Genomic DNA, 16,164 nt, shown 5'->3' with positions numbered 1-16,164 from the left:
ACCCCGTTAACGCTCCCAGTACGAGTGAGGAGATGGGGGGCACAGAGGGGTCAGCCACTCTCCTAAGGCCACACAGACCTAGGAGGTAGGGCCACCAGGGAGCCAGCTCGTGCGTTCACGGGCCCGTGGGTTGAAGTATGGCCGAAACTTCAGGGGACGGTCCAGGTGCTGACCAGTGCCATCAGCAGGGAAAGGGCAGACCTAAGAAGGCGCGGGTGGGGGTGGGGGTGGGGGTGGGGGTGGGATCCCCCCCCCGCTCCAGGGCCAGACCCTGGGGTCTCTGAACCCCACCCCGTCCTCTGTCCCCGGCCTACAGACGTCCCGGTGTTCCTCACCGCCCAGCGGGGGCTTGCCTGGACCTCACGAATGCCATCACCCAGTGTCCCACGGTCCCCACCTTGCCCCCGCCCCGGACGGTGGCTCAGCGTGCGCCCAGGGGTGTGTGGACACGAGAGCTGGTGTGGGTCCAGGAGAAAGCCCGCATTCGCCCCGCAGGCCGAGACACGGCCTCTTTCATCTTGGTAAGAGAATAGCCTTTGCACATCTACCCCTGGAGCCGCTTCAGCTCAGCGAGTGCACAGGGGCCCCGGGGAGGCCCCGACCGGTGCATGCTGGGAGGAGCTGGCTTCTCTCGCCCCAAAGATTGGCCGTCGCAAGGCCCGCTGGCAGGCGGCGCTCTGCCCCTCCTGACCGCGTGCCGAGGGGAGACGTGACTCCGGACCGGAGCGGCCGTTCTCCAGCTCGGGCGGGTCCTGTCTGGCAGCAAAGGGGACCCCAGCCCCACCGTCTCCCTCGGGGTGGTCCACACAGAGGCGCTCTTCCCAAAACCTCCCTTTGGCACCCCCTCTGGAGTTTTGGAGTCAGAGCCCCAGCCCGAGGGACCTCCCAGGGACACCGGCCCCGGCCTCGATTTCTTTTTTCCAGCAGCAAAGACAAGCGTGTGTGTGTGGGGGGGGGGGGGGGGGGTGGCCACAAGCGCCTTCCCAGGTCGCAGCAGCTACAGGGGGCTCATGGCTCCAGAAGTTTGGGGGCCACTGGAATTACTGAAACGGCCGGGGAGAGAACGTTTCCGCCACGAAAACCTGTAGGTGCCCTGAGCGACCGCTTGTCTGCTTTCCCTTCCGGAGAGGGCCGGTTCGTGGCACCCAGCCCAGCGGTGCAGACAAGTGGTCACGGCCAGGCGCCCTTCTCGGGGTTCCCATGTTCAGAGTCACTGGTCCTTACGTGAGCCTCTCTGGCAGGTACGGGGGCCGCCCAGCCCACTTTACAGGACAGGACGCTGGGGCGCACGGAGGCTCGGTGACCGTGCAGCTGGAGGACGTGGTGACACCAGGGCTGAGCCAGGCGGTCGGTCTGGGGACCGGGGCGGGGATGCCGCTCCCTCTCTCACACCCGCCACCGGCCCTCTCCTCCGCGAGGGGCCTTGAGGATGCTCGAGAGGATGGAGACGCGGCTTGTCTCCCACGTCCTGGCCGCCCAGGCAGGGGCTCAGCTAACACGGCCTTCCGCCCCTCCAGAGTGAGGCCGCCGAGTCTCAGACAGCGTGGGCGCGAGAGGGAGGGTGGGCCGGGGCCTGATCCGGAAGCTCTCGGCAAAGACAGACTCGTGTGATGTTTCCGGAAGGCCCGGTCTCTGAGGCCTGCCCCCTGCCCCCCGCTCTGCCCAGGCTCTTTCCCTGCCTCCAGGCCCAGACCTTGTCTCTTTCCCCAGAATGGGACCTAGAAAGTGAGCCGGCCTCCCTGACCTCGGTTTCCCCATCTGTAAGGTGGGAGCCACGTTGCCCACCGCAGCGTCTCCGGCGACCAGGGCGTGGCCCCGGGGAAAAGGCTGCACTGCTCTGCGGGGCCGGGAGCCCCGGCACCCAGCCCCGGGGCGGGGGGCCTCGGGGCCGCACCCCCACACCCTTCCCATGGGCCTCCTCCCCAGACCCGCGTGCATCCCGCTGGTGCCCTGGAAAGAGTTAGGCACCCCTTCCTGCCTCCGTGTGCTCGGGAGGCTGGGTTTTATGTAAGTCTTTGTTCCCGGAGACTTGCCCTTCCGGGTTTCAATCCGGTGGATCTGGGCACGCAGAGGAAGCCGGCTTCCTACTTGGGCAGCCGTGGTGCAGGCTGGAGGCAGAGGAGCGTTCGGGTCAGTGGTCAGGAGGCGCTCCTGCTCGGCCGCTCGGGCCGGTGGGCAGACGGCTTTGAAGTGCGTCGGGAGGGGCAGCAGACGGTGCCTCAGGCCGGGGGTCGGCTCCAGGCACGATTCCGATTCCCCGGCCACCTCTTGCCCTGGGCCGGGCCGAATGCTTCTCCGAGACCCAGGACACCAGGCCGGGGGACGGGACGTCCCTGGGTCTCAGCACATCCTGGTGCCCCGCTCGAGCTCCTCACACGGCCCCTTTCCTCTCCCCCCCGCCCCCCACCCCGGAGAGTCATCAGAGAAGCTCAGCCAGTACGGCACAGCGTTCAGACCCTCTCCAAGTCCCCCGTTGGTGGGGGCAGTGACTGGCCGAGTGGCCGTCTCCAGGGGCTCCCTCGGTGGTGTGCAAGAAGGGGGTTCTGTGGTCAAATGGGCGGAGGTCACTGAATTAGAGGGGGCTGGTTTTCTTGCTGCAGGACTTCTCAGAGCCTTTAACAGGATAATGTGCACTAAGAATCTCTGAGATAATCCCCCAAACTCCTTGAACCAAGGGGCACGTCCGAGGCCCACTCCTCCATAGCACATGCTCCGGGAGCGAAGGGCCCAGCTCCACAGACGGAGCCAGGCAGGTTCATTTTCTTCTGGAAGATGCTGCCCTTCCTCCCAGCCCGGGCTCCCGCAGACCGCACTTCACAGCTGGGGCACTTCTCCCAGCGCCCTTCCCCACTCGTCCCTGGGGAGCTCCAACGGTGCCTTCGGTGGCCACGCCACGCCTCCTCCTCTGGGAAGCCCTCCTTGAATCCCCCCACCCCGTCCAGGCCCGGGGGCTCCCTCCCTCGTTTGTCCCTTGACCGTATCTCACACTGACATCTGTCACTGCGCCCTTCCCCCCTCCTGCCTGGTGACCACCCTGTCCCCATCTTAGTGGTCACCGCGTCCTCAGCCTCCAGCCCGACGCCCAGAACCACCGTGAGTGCTCGCAAATGAGCGAGGAGAGGACGGACGGACAGACGGATGTTTGGAGGCGGGCGGGAGTCGCACACGCGGGAGGCCCACTACCAGGCGTGCAGGGGGAGCACGGACAGACATTCTCAGCTCTCGCGTTTTCCCTGGTGCCACGCCCGGGGCACTTTCTCCGTGAAGACCCTGACATGAATCGATCGTCGAAAACCTTCCTTTGCCTCGTCGGTCGCTACGTTAAATCAGTCCACGTCTCGCCGTGAGCACGCAGACTTGCTGCTGACTTCTGTCCCCCGCGTGTGTCGCAACCCGTCTGGGCGAAATTAGCGAACCCCAGCCTCGGTCATTGTAAACAGCCATTATTACACGAACCGGCCCCGGGTCGAGGCAAAGACGGGGAATCTGAGCACTTTATGTTTCTGTACAAATTGAGAGTTAAGAGGAGAGGCCCCTCAGGGCCCCGTCCCGCACCCGCGTGTTCCTCGCGGGCCAGAGAGCAGGACCCCAAAGCGGGCGGCTTGACCGAGGCCCTCAGCTGTGAACCGGGGACAGACAACCCCCGCCCAGCCCTGTCCAGTCACAGCAGAGGCCTGAGGCTCTGGCCACATGTGGGGAAGGGCTTTCTCGGAGGGAGACTCATTAAAGCCCCGGGCCGCCACAGAGGGTCAGCGTGCTCCCAAATGCCCTGCGAAGTAGTGAGCTCCCCGTCACAGGCCGGGGGCCACCTGTCGAGCACGCGGCACTGCCTCGCCCCTCCACCCACCGGCAGTGGGGCTTCCTTCCCCCGCTGGAATCACGCAGGAGCTGGAGCCGACGGGCCAAGAAGCAGCGGGGCCCCGGGGCCCTGGGGGCCGGGGCGACGGCTGACGCTGATGTGCTCGGGCAGCCGAGAGCAGCCGCAGACAACTTGCTCGGCCTTTCCGAGTAATGAGTCCACTCTGACGGCTCCACCCCCCCAAGTGCAGCCCCGGAGAGACCCGCCTGGTGGGGGCGGGGGTGGGGGGGTAGGAGGCAGCCCCTGGTCAGCCTGTCTGGCTGCACAGATTTGACCCCGGTCGTCCCTAAACCTTTTCTCACACCTACGGAGCAGACCTCTGACCCGGGCCTGGAGAATTCGATCAGTGCCTCCAGGGGTCTGTTTATCTTACGTATTAATTCTGGCAACGTGGGCTCGGCCTGCGGACCGCCTGACCCCTGATTCCGGGGCCACAGCCGCCACCACGCTCTGGTCAGACTTCTCTGCCATCGCTCACTGGGGACAGCTTCTCCGGCCAAGCCAGACGAGCCGTAGCCAGAGGTGTGGCACCTTTCTCCTTGGGTCCGGAGTCCGGGGTGCCCGCTGGGGGCCAGGCCTGTGCCAGGAGAAGTTCTGTGCTGTAAAACATTCCGCGCACGGGTTCACTGGGAGCCTCTCCCCTGAGTTACGGGGGCTGGGCCTCGGGTAAGACATAGAGCCCACGTCACCTGCGAGGCGGGGCTGGCGGTCTCTACCTCTAGGACCCTTGCTAGGGTGGGAGCGGCATCTGACGCGAACCACGCCTGGGTCACGAAGGCTCCCCGCCTGCAGACCATGCCCGTGCTCTCATCACCTGACCCCCAACGCGGGGCACATAGTAGGTCCTCAGTAAGTACCTGCCGAATGTGGCCATCACTCACGGACTTTCTCTCTCACCCATTCCTCTGTCTGCAGCGTGAGGACGCCTGTCTTTCCTCTGAATAATTGATGTTTTGAATCTCAGCACACACCGCGAGTCCCACGACCACCCTATCTCCCTCTTTGGTTTGAAGCCCAGGCTCGCGTCTCCAACACCCCTCATGCGAGCGTCCGGGGGCTCCTGGGGCGTATTTTGTGGGCCGTCCTTAGCTCGGGCTCCCGGTCGTGTTTCTGCTCATGTTTGCCCTTGGCCCAGATGCCCTCACTTTCAATCCCATCCTGCTCTATGACGGCGTCTCTGTAAGCAATCTCGGGCATTTGGGGATGGGAGATAGGTTACCTTTTTCGAAATATCCCATGAGAAAATTCGCAAGGGCAACCAGATCTCAACGATGACCTTGTCCTAAAGGAACAGTAAATGTCACCGGGGGCTGCCAAAGCGCGACGGGACAGGCCCCGTGCTGGGCGTCGCCCTCCTGGGGGGCTAGCTCCGTAACAGCTGACGGTGGCTGCCCAGCTGCTGAGGACCTGCTGTGCGCCAGACCCTTAGGGAGCATGTGTCAGTGGTAACGACGCCCGTTCGGAGAACGAAGAACCTGAGACCCAGAGATGAGGCCCACGGGATGGAGGGTCTCGCCCAGGCCTGAACTCCTGCTCCCGCCCCGCCTCCGAGCATGCCAGCCGTGAGCCCCCAGAGGCCAGCGCCAGTGCCCCGCTGGCGTGGGCCCTCCGAGTTTCCATCCGCGATTTTCGCGCGACCCATTCCCGCCCTGTCGTCCCCGCACAGGACTGACGAAAAGGGCATCCCACCGCTGGACGGCCGCACCCGATGGCAGGGACACACGGGCCTCGCGGGGCTGGTGAGGAGGCGAGGGGCTCGGGGCCCGGCCCCGCCCCGCCCCGAGAGCAGGTGAGCTCCGCACAGCCCCACACGTCGTTGCTGTTGTCCTCCCTTGCTGGACGCTGAGTTTGGGGTCTGTTAATTGTTTTCTCTTACTTGCTAAACGATGTCCCGTCCTCGCCCTCGCTGACCCGTCGTCAGGCTACCTTTTGGGCACCGCGTCGGGGTTTGTTTCTCAGCCGCAGCCCGGGCACCGTGACTTCGGGTTCCCGCACCCTCCCGGGGCCCTCGCACAGAGATGCTCGGCAGGCGGGTGCCCGGCCGGGGCCTCGATGCCCAAGCGGAGGCTCGAAGGCGCCACAGTCTGGAGCACGGCCTCGGAGCCGGGTGGCGCCCCCCAAAAGGGCCCACCTGGGCGCGCCCTCCCCCCACCGCCAGCTCTGCCCCCACAGCCCTGCCTACACCCAGCAAATCCTGTCCCCTAACGAGACAGCCGCCCCCCAGTGACAGCCCATTTCCATGTACAAATCAATTTGTCTCCACTGAGGGGAGAGAATCGCAAAGCAAACAAATTATGCACGCCCACCGCGCTCCGGGCACGCGGGGCCGGGGCTGAGGTCGGAAGGGATTTTCCTTCCTCCACTTCCCTCACCATGTGTCCCCCCACCCCCAGGAGACACGATGTTCCTTGGCTCCCGAGGGTGACTCCCAAATTCTTTTTCCCTCAAACCGGCTGTGGCCGCAGAAGCGACACGGAAGACCGGGCGGCCAGGGTCTGTGCCAGTGTCCTGGGGTGGCCGTAACAGATCAGCATAAACCGAAATGTGTCATCTCCCAGCCCTGGAGGCCAGGAGTCTAAAACCAAGGTGCGGGCAGGGTCTCCTCACTCCCTCTGACACTCTAGGGAGAAAGCGTCCGGCTTCCTGTGGTTCTGGAGGGGCCATAATCCTCGGTTTCCTGATGGCCACGTCCTCCCGGTCCCTGCCTCTGTGGTCATGTGGCCTCCCTCCATATGTCTGTGTCTTGTTCTCTTCTTATAAGGACCCCAGCCATTGGAGTGGGGCCCACCCCACCCCGCTGTGACCTCATCTTAACTTGTCTGCCTCTGCAGAGACCCTGTTCCAAATAATGTCACATTCGCAGGTCCCTAGGGTTTTCAGGGAGGGCACAATTCAACCCACAGTGGGGTCCAACCTTAGTGCCCATCACCACGGACTCCTTTCGTGGAGGCTCAGTGAGCACTGGCACACGCCAGGGGCTCCAGGCACCGTCCCATCTGGGATCCCAAGGAAGGCAACGTGTGGCTGCACCTCATCTCATGCAGATGAAGGGAGCCCCCCGGGGAACGAGCTCGACCTGGCCTCTGTCCAGTCTCAGACGTCTGCAGGCGGACTGTGACGGCGACAGAAGTGGCAGGAGGCCGGTCAGGGCCCGGGTCCTGGGGGGAAGGCTGCCCTGCACACCCATGCACGCGGAGGGCAGCTGGCCCCCGGCCCCCCGCCGACTCACCGTGGAAGGCAGCAGGGGCCGTCCGTGGTTCCCTTCATTTGACCCAGAGAAGGAGTGTATTCTCATCATCCCATTTTCCGGATGAGTAACTGGAGGCAGAGAGTTTAAGTAACTCGCCCCGGGGTGCTTGAGTGGGAGGCCATGAGGCTGGATTCCCACTCGGGCATCTGAGTCAGACGGGGACGCTCCTTCCATCCATCACAGGGCCTCTCATTCAGCGGAAACTTGGGCGGCCCGCTGGCCCCTCCATCCTGATCTTTCTGGCCTCTGGCTGCATCACTGGCCGCCTTGGGAACCGCCCAGGGAAGCCCCCGCCCTGGGGTGAAGCCAGCTGACAACGAGGAGCAGCAAGGGGAGAAGCCGCGTCTGCTGTCATTCCACACTGGGATTGTTCCTCGCCCAAGTTCTGGAAAGAACACGGGGGAAAACCCAGGTGCCGCCCAGGGACGGAAGCAGAAGTGAGCGGTGCCACTGAGGGCCCCATTTCCAAGAGAGCTGCCACACGGAGTCACCGTCCCGAGAGGGCAGCTAGATGTTGTCGGGGGTTGACTTGTGTCCCCCCCAAAATGCCGTAGCCCTACCCCCCAGGATGTGTGAACGTGACCCTATTTGGCAGTAAGGTTATTACAGACATGGTTAATTAGGACAGTCCACACCGGGGGACGGTGGGCCCTAAATGTAATATGATTGGAGCCCTTCTAAGAAGAGGTCAGGACAGAGACGGAGACACACAGACCGAAGGCCACGAGGGGCCACCAGGAGCTGGAAGAGGAAGACAAGATCCTCCCCCGGAGCCTTTGGTGGGGGCGGGGGGGAGCACAGCCCCGCTGACCCTTGATCTCCGGCTTCCAGCCTCCAGCCTCCAGAGAATAAGTTTGTGTTGTTCAGCCCCCGGTTTGCGATGCTTTGTTGCAGCGGCCACGGGAACTACTACAGACCCCACGGCCACGGGTAGTAGTTACTACAGACCCCGCGACCTGGCAGGTGCCTTGGGCGTTGACTGATACTTAGGTTTCTATTTTTCAGTTTCCCAAATTTTCCAGTGTTGAGGCTGCATTGGAGCCTCGCCTGCTGCCTCCCACCCCAGCACCTCCGCCCACACCCTATTCCCAGCCCTGCCAGAAGCCACAGAACACCCCCCCAGCCGGAGGAAGAGGGCCAACCAGGTCCGTGCTCCCCTTCACCAGCTGGTCACAGGCCACAGGGCACGGTGAAGGGCTGAGGCCAGAGGTCGGCAGCTCCCCCTCCGCATGCCATCCGCTGAGTGGAGAGGGCAGAGCTGGGGTGGAGGCCACCGACATTCGCCCGGGGTCAGGACTCGGTCAGGCTGGCATTTCCCACGGTGGTTGTTCCAGGTCCTCCGGTGGATGGTGACGATTTGAGCGGTGCTTGTAAATGTACCTCAAGTCACACACACACACACCTGCCCGTAGCTCACAGGGCAAGTTTAACTCCAAAAGCCATGAGCCATGGACCCCCCGGCCTCACCTCCCTTTGCCACTCGGGACCCCAGGAAAGGCAAAGACAGGGATGTGACGTGGGGTCTGCCACAGCCACCACCAAGGCTCCCAGGGCGGTCCTCCTTTGCCTCCAAGATGCCCCCTGTCCCCCGGTCTCTGTGGGGTGAGTGACCCAGTGAGATCACCCTTTTCACCACCTGTCGATAGGTGTTTGTTGTACCTCCTTTCTCTTTATAGGACGCGGGTGGAGGGGGTTGGGGTGGGGGTAAACATTTAGAAATGTCTTTGGAAGAAGTGAGCCCTCTCTGGGGGAACGGCAGAATCGGCTTCCTGTAGGTGAGTCTCCCAGGGCCCTGGTGGAGAAATACAGACGAGCCTATGGACCCAGAACAAGGCTTAAGAACAGTGTCTATTCCTTCTTGAAAGGTCTCCACTGAGAATCAGATGCCCACTCAGACTTTCTCAAACGTTCTCTTAAAACTTCTTTTAATGTGTATTTATTTTCGAGACAGAGACAGAGCACAAGCAGGGGAAGGGCAGAGACAGAGGGAGACACAGAATCCGAAGCAGGCTCCAGGCTACGAGCTGTCAGCACAGAGCCCGACGCGGGGCTCGAACCCACGAATGGTGAGATCGTGGCCTGAGCCAAAGTCTAACGCTTAACCCACTGGGCCACCCAGACGCCCCTCTCACGTGTTCTCTTAGCTGCTTCTCATGACATCTAGTTGACATGAGAACCCGAGAGTTGACTCAATAATCCAACCAGCTACTGACTACTGGACCTATTAAGTGTCCCTGCACAGAGCGCTGAGGCTGCAGGGGTGACACAGAAGCAGGGCTCTGAGGGTGTATGCACCTGTGCGCACACCGGTGCAGTGTTTCCCTTTTTATTCCAAAAAGGATTTGTGGCCCAGGGGGTACCAGAGCAGGAAACAAAAGCCTGCGTCCGGGCAAGGTCAGCCCATGTGGGTGGGTAACACCCACCGCCCAGGAAGGAGGCTTAAAAAGCCCCTGCAGCCGGCAGGGCTGCTCCCTTATGGCCCTGGAAGGGACGCTCCATCCAGGGAGGGAGGAGAGAAAGGTGCTGGGTCCCGGCACAGAAGCGTCCGTGAGAAGAAGAAAAGTCACAAAGGAGACGAAGAAGCAGTCGAGAGGTTGCTGGGAAGGCGGTGCCCAGAGGCCCACGTGAAGACCGACGGGAGCCACCCCGCCGTGAAGCCCAGGCAGGACCAGACGGGCCCCTTCCCGCTTTGCTGGCTGCAGGAGGGTCTGGGACCCGATGAGCAGGACAGCTGGGTGGAGATGCCGGGTGGCAGCCTGAGCAGCCCCGCCCTTCTTGCCGAGGCCGCCAGGAACGCGACACGCTGGCCTCGGTACCCAGGCCACGTCTCGGCGCGTGTTTGCAGGAGCGGCCTTGGGGGACGAGGTGACACATACCCGCAAGACGTGGAGCAGCAGGTTCCCGACCCGGCATTCCTGGCCGACCAGGCAAACCCACTATGGGTGTGGTGCGAGCCTCCCAGTCACCCTGAGGAGGCGGAGGCCCGAGGACCGTCATGCTCAGCGCTTGCTGGTCCCGGAGTCGGAAACTTCCTTATCTCTGACCCAGGAGGCTTGTGTCTCCTTCCAGCCACAACTTGTTACTTTGTAATAAGGCAGCCTCCCAGATCCTGACCCCAGGGAGATGGGAAAGTGGCCCAGTGCGTGAGGACGCCCCTTGTCACAGGAGCCCTGACTCCCGGCCGCCGACTGTGATGGGACCAGAGCGGGGTCCCCGGGAGGCGGGCACCACCCCCCCAGGCTACTTGAGACAATGGCTGCAGGTTCATTTCCCTCTTCTTCCTCCTCCTCCGTGTCTCCTCTCTGGCACTGGTTCAAGAACAGTCGGCTACATTGTATGGAATCAGCGGCAGGAGTGGTGAAGCTATGGGAGAGGGCAGAATCTGCACTGGGTCGTGCAGATTTTTTTTTTTAATGTTTATTCATTTTTGAGAGACAGAGAGAGACAGAGCATGAGCGGGGGTGGGGCAGAGAGAGAGGGAGACACAGAATCCGAAGCGGGCTCCAGGCTCTGAGCCGTCAGCACAGGGCCCGACGCGAGGCTTGAACTCCCGAACTGCGAGATCATGACCGAGCCCAAGTGAGACGCTTAACTAACTGAGCCCCCTCTCGAATATCTCCACTAGTCCTGACTTGGTAGCAAACGCATCCAGCCGCCAGATAGCTCCCCAGCGCCCCCAACCAGAGCTCTGACTTCCTCGTGGAATCTTGTGCCCCCCAAAATGAGAGGCCGTCGTAAGCACCCCCGTGACCCGGCTCCCAGGGACCCCTGCCCGGCTGGAAGCCACTGGGCGCCCGGCCATCCGGGTAAAACAGTGCGGTTTTGTCTCAGCTAAGAGAGACACAGACTGGCTGGAACAGACTCCGATTCTCCTTATTGAATTGGGCAATATTGGATTTATGGGGCTCAACTTTCTGATGACAAAAATGATCTGCGCGACCAAATAAAGATGAACAAAGCTCAGAGCCAACTCGAAAGGCCATTTCGGCCACTAATCCGCCTCCCCGGCTGCTTATCGCGCCCCGAGAATGGTGTCATCCGTAAGGTTGGGACGTAAAGTGGCCTTTTGGATTTTTCTTAAGCTAACATTAGAAAATTGTGTATAAATTCAATCTCGGCTAAAAGGTAAAGATAGTCCACAGCCAAAGGGCAAGGCCACCATCACAGAGCAATTGTGGTGCTTTATGTCCAATCAGACACAAACTAGGAGGGGAAAATATGGTCTTCTCGACTAATCAATTACATTTGAGTAATTGATCGTATATTATTATTGATGAAAGCCCATAATATGTGAGTTAGAAGGGAGTAGGTTCTCAAAAGATTAGATTTGTATACGAAAATGGAAGGAAAAAAACGACTCTCATAAAATCATTTGAGAGTGGTTTATGGTTTAATGCATGCTGGGACACGGGCACTGGGCCCAAATGGCTTCTGTCCTCGGCCCGTGTGCAGCTCGCCCGGGAAGGGACACGGGCGCTCAGCAGAGAGCGGAGCGCTGAGCCCATGGGAGCGGGGGAGCTGTCCTGGGGAAGGGGTTGCCAAATCAGGGACCCAAGCCCTTCATTCCCATTCACTCGCTCCAGGAGCATCGGGGACTCACCGGGCCCTGTGGTGTGGCCGACAGCCGGGTGGACACCGTCCCCCACAGGGCCCACGGAAGCCCAGGGAAGGGCAACTGAAGACGGGTGAGGGGCTCTGGGTGCACCAGCCCCAAGCCCGCAGCCTGCAAATCCTCTCAGCCCGGAGGTCCCATCAGACCGGGTGCTGAGGCTTCTCCCCGAGATACAATTCGCATAACATCAAATTCACCATTTTAGAGCATTTTGAAGGACACAATTCATTGGGTTTTAGTAGAGTCACAGAATCGTACGACCATCACCCCTGTCTGCTTCCAGAATATTCCCATCACCCCAAAGGACCCCGCTCACATCCCCTCCCTCTGCCGGGCACAGGCGGCCCCACCCATCCTGGGGCCTCTGTCTCTCCAAGTTGGCTGCGTTCTCTGGCTTTAATTTTCATCATTTACATTTGTATTTTTGTATTTTATATATTGAATTTATATTTTTCCTCTAGGCCTTCAATTGTATGACCATAGAATTCATATGAAATTTTCTTTCAAAATATTTTTTAACTAGTTATTTATTTTGAGAGAGAGAGAGAGAGAGAGTGAATGAGGGAGGGGCGTAGAGGGGAGAGAATCCCAAGCAGGCTCCATGCTGTCAGCACAGAGCCGGACGCAAGCAGGGCTCGAACTCACGAACCGTGAGATCATGACCTGAGCCGAAATCAAGAGTCAGACGCTCAACCGACCGAGCCACTCAGGCGCCCCATGGTTTACTCCAAGGATGTAGTGCAGACAGTCTAGCTGTCTTCCAAAACCCATTCTCCCCTTTTGTTTTGGGAATGGAACCTTCCCTTTTAACGGAGCACACTCCCACCCAAGATAAAAACTACAACTCCCAGGATTCTTTGAGCCAGGCATAACCATGTGACTGAGTGCTGGCCAATGAGACATGATAGCGATGGGGGCAAACAGCAGAAGTGGGCAATGAGATCAGAAGCCACAGGGGCAAGGTGGGGAGCCCTCGCCCCAGGATCGTGGAGCGGCGAGTGGATGGGGCCCGGGGTCTCATACCACCGCCGAGCCCAGACTTGCGTGTTGGAAACGAACTTTGACTGTGTGAATCCACCCTTCTGTTGGTTCTCTGCCATGCAGCTAAATCCATTCTCTACGACGTGTGATTTAAGGGCGTGTGTCTTACTTTCCAAATGGTAAAGGGGTTTTTCCTGGGGGAGGCAGGGAGGAAGCTGTCACAATTTCCTTATTTCTCATTTTCCTAGACTATGGCCAGAGATAATCTCAACCTTTTAAATTTTTCTCAAGGTTTTCTTTGAGAAAACGCTCAATGGATCTTGGAAAGAATGTGTAATCTCCCTCTCTCTCTCTTTTCTTTTTTTTTTTTTTTTTTTTTTTTTTTTTTTACATAACAGCACATTTGTTATTTATTTCTTTGATTTTTAAAATTTGTTCTTAAGAACTAACCAAGGCCGGGAAAACGCCATGTTTCGGGCTAAAGTGACACCGTTAAAACCTATCGTGATGCTCTGAAAAGGCAGCTTTCAACGGAAAGATGGGAACGGTAAGGAACAAAATGTTAGCGTCGGACGGTGTTTTTATTTATCCCCTATCCTATTCCAAATAGGGTTTAATAGGACTTAAAAACAGCCAACTGTCCTCTAGCGTGTGATCTCCTTTTGAAGTGAGAGACGTCTCTATGCCCTGCTCAACCTGGGTTTGCTGGATCCCGTGTCCCTAAAACCCGACCAACGCCGACTTCCCTACTAGACAGGTCTGATCCTGAAAACGACACGTTGAGTTCCTACTGGAATCTTGCGTGTTTAAATAACTGGGCTTAGTTATTAGCTGCCAGGTTGATTGATGCATAACGCAGACTCACTATCTCACCTTGCTCATAACCTGTTCCATATCCTCAACATGCCTTTCTTTCCCATTTAATGCCCGTGGTCCTCAGTTCCACTCCTGAACCGCGAGCGGAGCCCCGGGCTCCTGGGAATAGGCGCTCCTTGGCTCGTCTTCAAGCCTGGGCTTCTTTAGCAGAAGATTCAGCCCACGCACAGTGTCGGGGATCTGCGTTTTAGTCCTTCCGTGTCCTTTACGCTCATTGTTTTTTCCCTGCTGAATGATTTGTCGCCTTTCCCTGACTTTGGCTGCAGCCCACGCTGGGACTCGCCCCCCTGTGCTCCTTGGCGGCATCCGAGAGAGACGCCGTGCTCCCCTCCCATAAGGGCCACCTCTTCTTTTCCTGTCTCCGGACCAAGCTGCCAGCTCTGTTGTAATGACAGCCACCAGCGGTGACGCCCCGGTGCACGCACGCTCCCTTTGGAACCCCCCCCCCTCCACTGTGCAGAGAGCTGCCTCCTCCCCCCGGAGGAGGGCCCTACCAGCTCCCACAGGCAGGGCTGCTGGGCTGGCCCCGGAGACGACGTTCTGTCTCCCTGCGTCTCACTGAATCCCGAGGTCCCCACTGCTCTGACATCCCCTCCCGTCTCACGGTGAGCACCGTCCACGGCAGGTGGACCCTGCGTTCAGCCTCCTCCGTGTGGGGGCTCTGTCCTAGGTTCTATCGAAAGAAAGAGGGTAGGAGCCACCAACAGGGTCCTCTGCCAGCCAGAAATGGGGAGCCTATCCTGTCCCCACCTGACCCTCCCACTGCCATGGCCCACCGCCCACAGCCCTCCCCACACGCCTCGGGCCATCTCTCTCCTCGTCCCGGCCACCCCCACCCCCGCCACTGGGGCCCAGGCCTCAGCTCCTGGAGTGACCGAGGCGCCCAGCTGAGCTCTTGGCCTTCATGCCAGCTCTGGGGAGGGGGGGGCGCTTCTCCTCCAGACAGCTGGGGACAGCAGGAGCCTCACACAAGTGTCCTGCAGGAGCCGCCACCAACATGCCCCGAGGTCCTGGGCAGGCTCTCTGCAAAGTGGGAAGAGGAGTCTGCCTGTCCACACAGTGCTCTGCACAGTGCCGGGCACACAGTGGGGCCAAATAAGTGATGAGCTTCAGAACCACTGGACACACGCAGGGTCGAGAGCCCTGAAGGCTGTAGGACTCCACGTCATGGCTATGGGCACACGCTCGCTCTGTGAACCGCAGTCTCCAGGCCGGACGGAGGACACGGAGACACCCACGCCCCCCCGGGCCCCCACCCCCTGGTGCTGGGGTCGCACCTTTCCTCTCACTCGCCCCGCGGCCTTCTGAGACGGCACAGGCCGAGGGAGCGATGGGACTATGCTGATGTGCCGTGAGGGTCACGCCGGTGTTCGGCTGGGGTCGAGGCGCGGCCCAAATGGGATGCCTCCGCCAGCGTGGGGCAAACCTCGCCCGGGTCCAGGACCCGAGAGCAAGGGGTCCACTGGCACCGCCGGGAGCAAGCGAGGAGCCCGCAGCGTTGCGGACAATCCTTCTGTTCTGGGCGGGGTTGTGCTCCCCCGGAAGTTACGTAGCGAATTCCTAACCTCCGGCATCTGTGAACGTGACCGTACTTGGAGAAGGGGTCTTTCTAGAGGCGGTCAAACGAAAACGAGGCCATTAGGGTGGCCCTGCTCCAATGTGACTGGTGTCCCTACAAACGGGAAATCTGGACAGAAAGGCAGACAGGCGTAGAAGGCGGCGGGCGTGAAGGCACAGGGAGAGGCCGGCTGGCGACGAGCCGAGCGCACAGGCCCGGAGGCATCGCTCCCTCGTGGCCTCTGACGGAACCGACCCTGTGTCCACACCTGGATCTCGGGCGGCCGGCAACTGGGAGACGACAAACCTCTGAGGCTCGAGCCCCAGCCTGTGGGGTTTTGTTACACAGCCCCAGCTGACAGGCACACGCCTTGCTGGCATTCTCTGATCGGTCTCATGCCTCCCTGTCTGATCGATCCTAGGACCCACACACCCACCGGACAACAGAGAGGCGGACCAGGAGGGGTCCTGGGGGAAGGCTGGGGCCTGGGGTGGGGGGCTGTCTCTGGCCCTGAGTTGGTAGCATCTTAAGCATGAGGAAGGGGCCAAGGGAGACGTTTCCTCCTGGAGTCAAGGCCCCATCAAGGCCGAGTGTGACGCTTGGGTGACGCTGAGGCTCTTGCCAGCTCTCCGGCCCTCGTGGCCTCGGCCTGTCCTTGAGGTCACCTGCCGCCCACACCCACTTCTCCCAGCCAGGCCCCCCTGACCTTGTCCTTAGCATCCCACCGCCACAGCCTCCCAGACACGCAGGCCTCAGCCACAGGACCCAGCGTGCCCGCTCCCGCTTGGCTGGCCCCGCGCCACCCGCCCCACGTGTGACCTTGGCGGGTCGCATCCCCCGCCCGGCGTCCGTATCCCCATCTGTAACGTGAGGGCCCTTCTCGCGCCAAGGCCTCAGGGTCCAGCCCCGGTCCTGGCCGCCTGTGGGACCGCAGGGGCACCAGCCCCCGGGGCCATCGAGGTGGACGAGGCCAGGGTGGCCCTCCCCCGGCCGGGTCCCCCGCTTCCCCTCGGCAGGCGCCTCTCACA

This window comes from Panthera leo, chromosome B1, assembly GCF_018350215.1.
Source record: "Panthera leo isolate Ple1 chromosome B1, P.leo_Ple1_pat1.1, whole genome shotgun sequence".
Classification (NCBI taxonomy): domain Eukaryota; kingdom Metazoa; phylum Chordata; class Mammalia; order Carnivora; family Felidae; genus Panthera; species Panthera leo.
Note: the sequence above shows the minus strand (reverse complement) of the source record.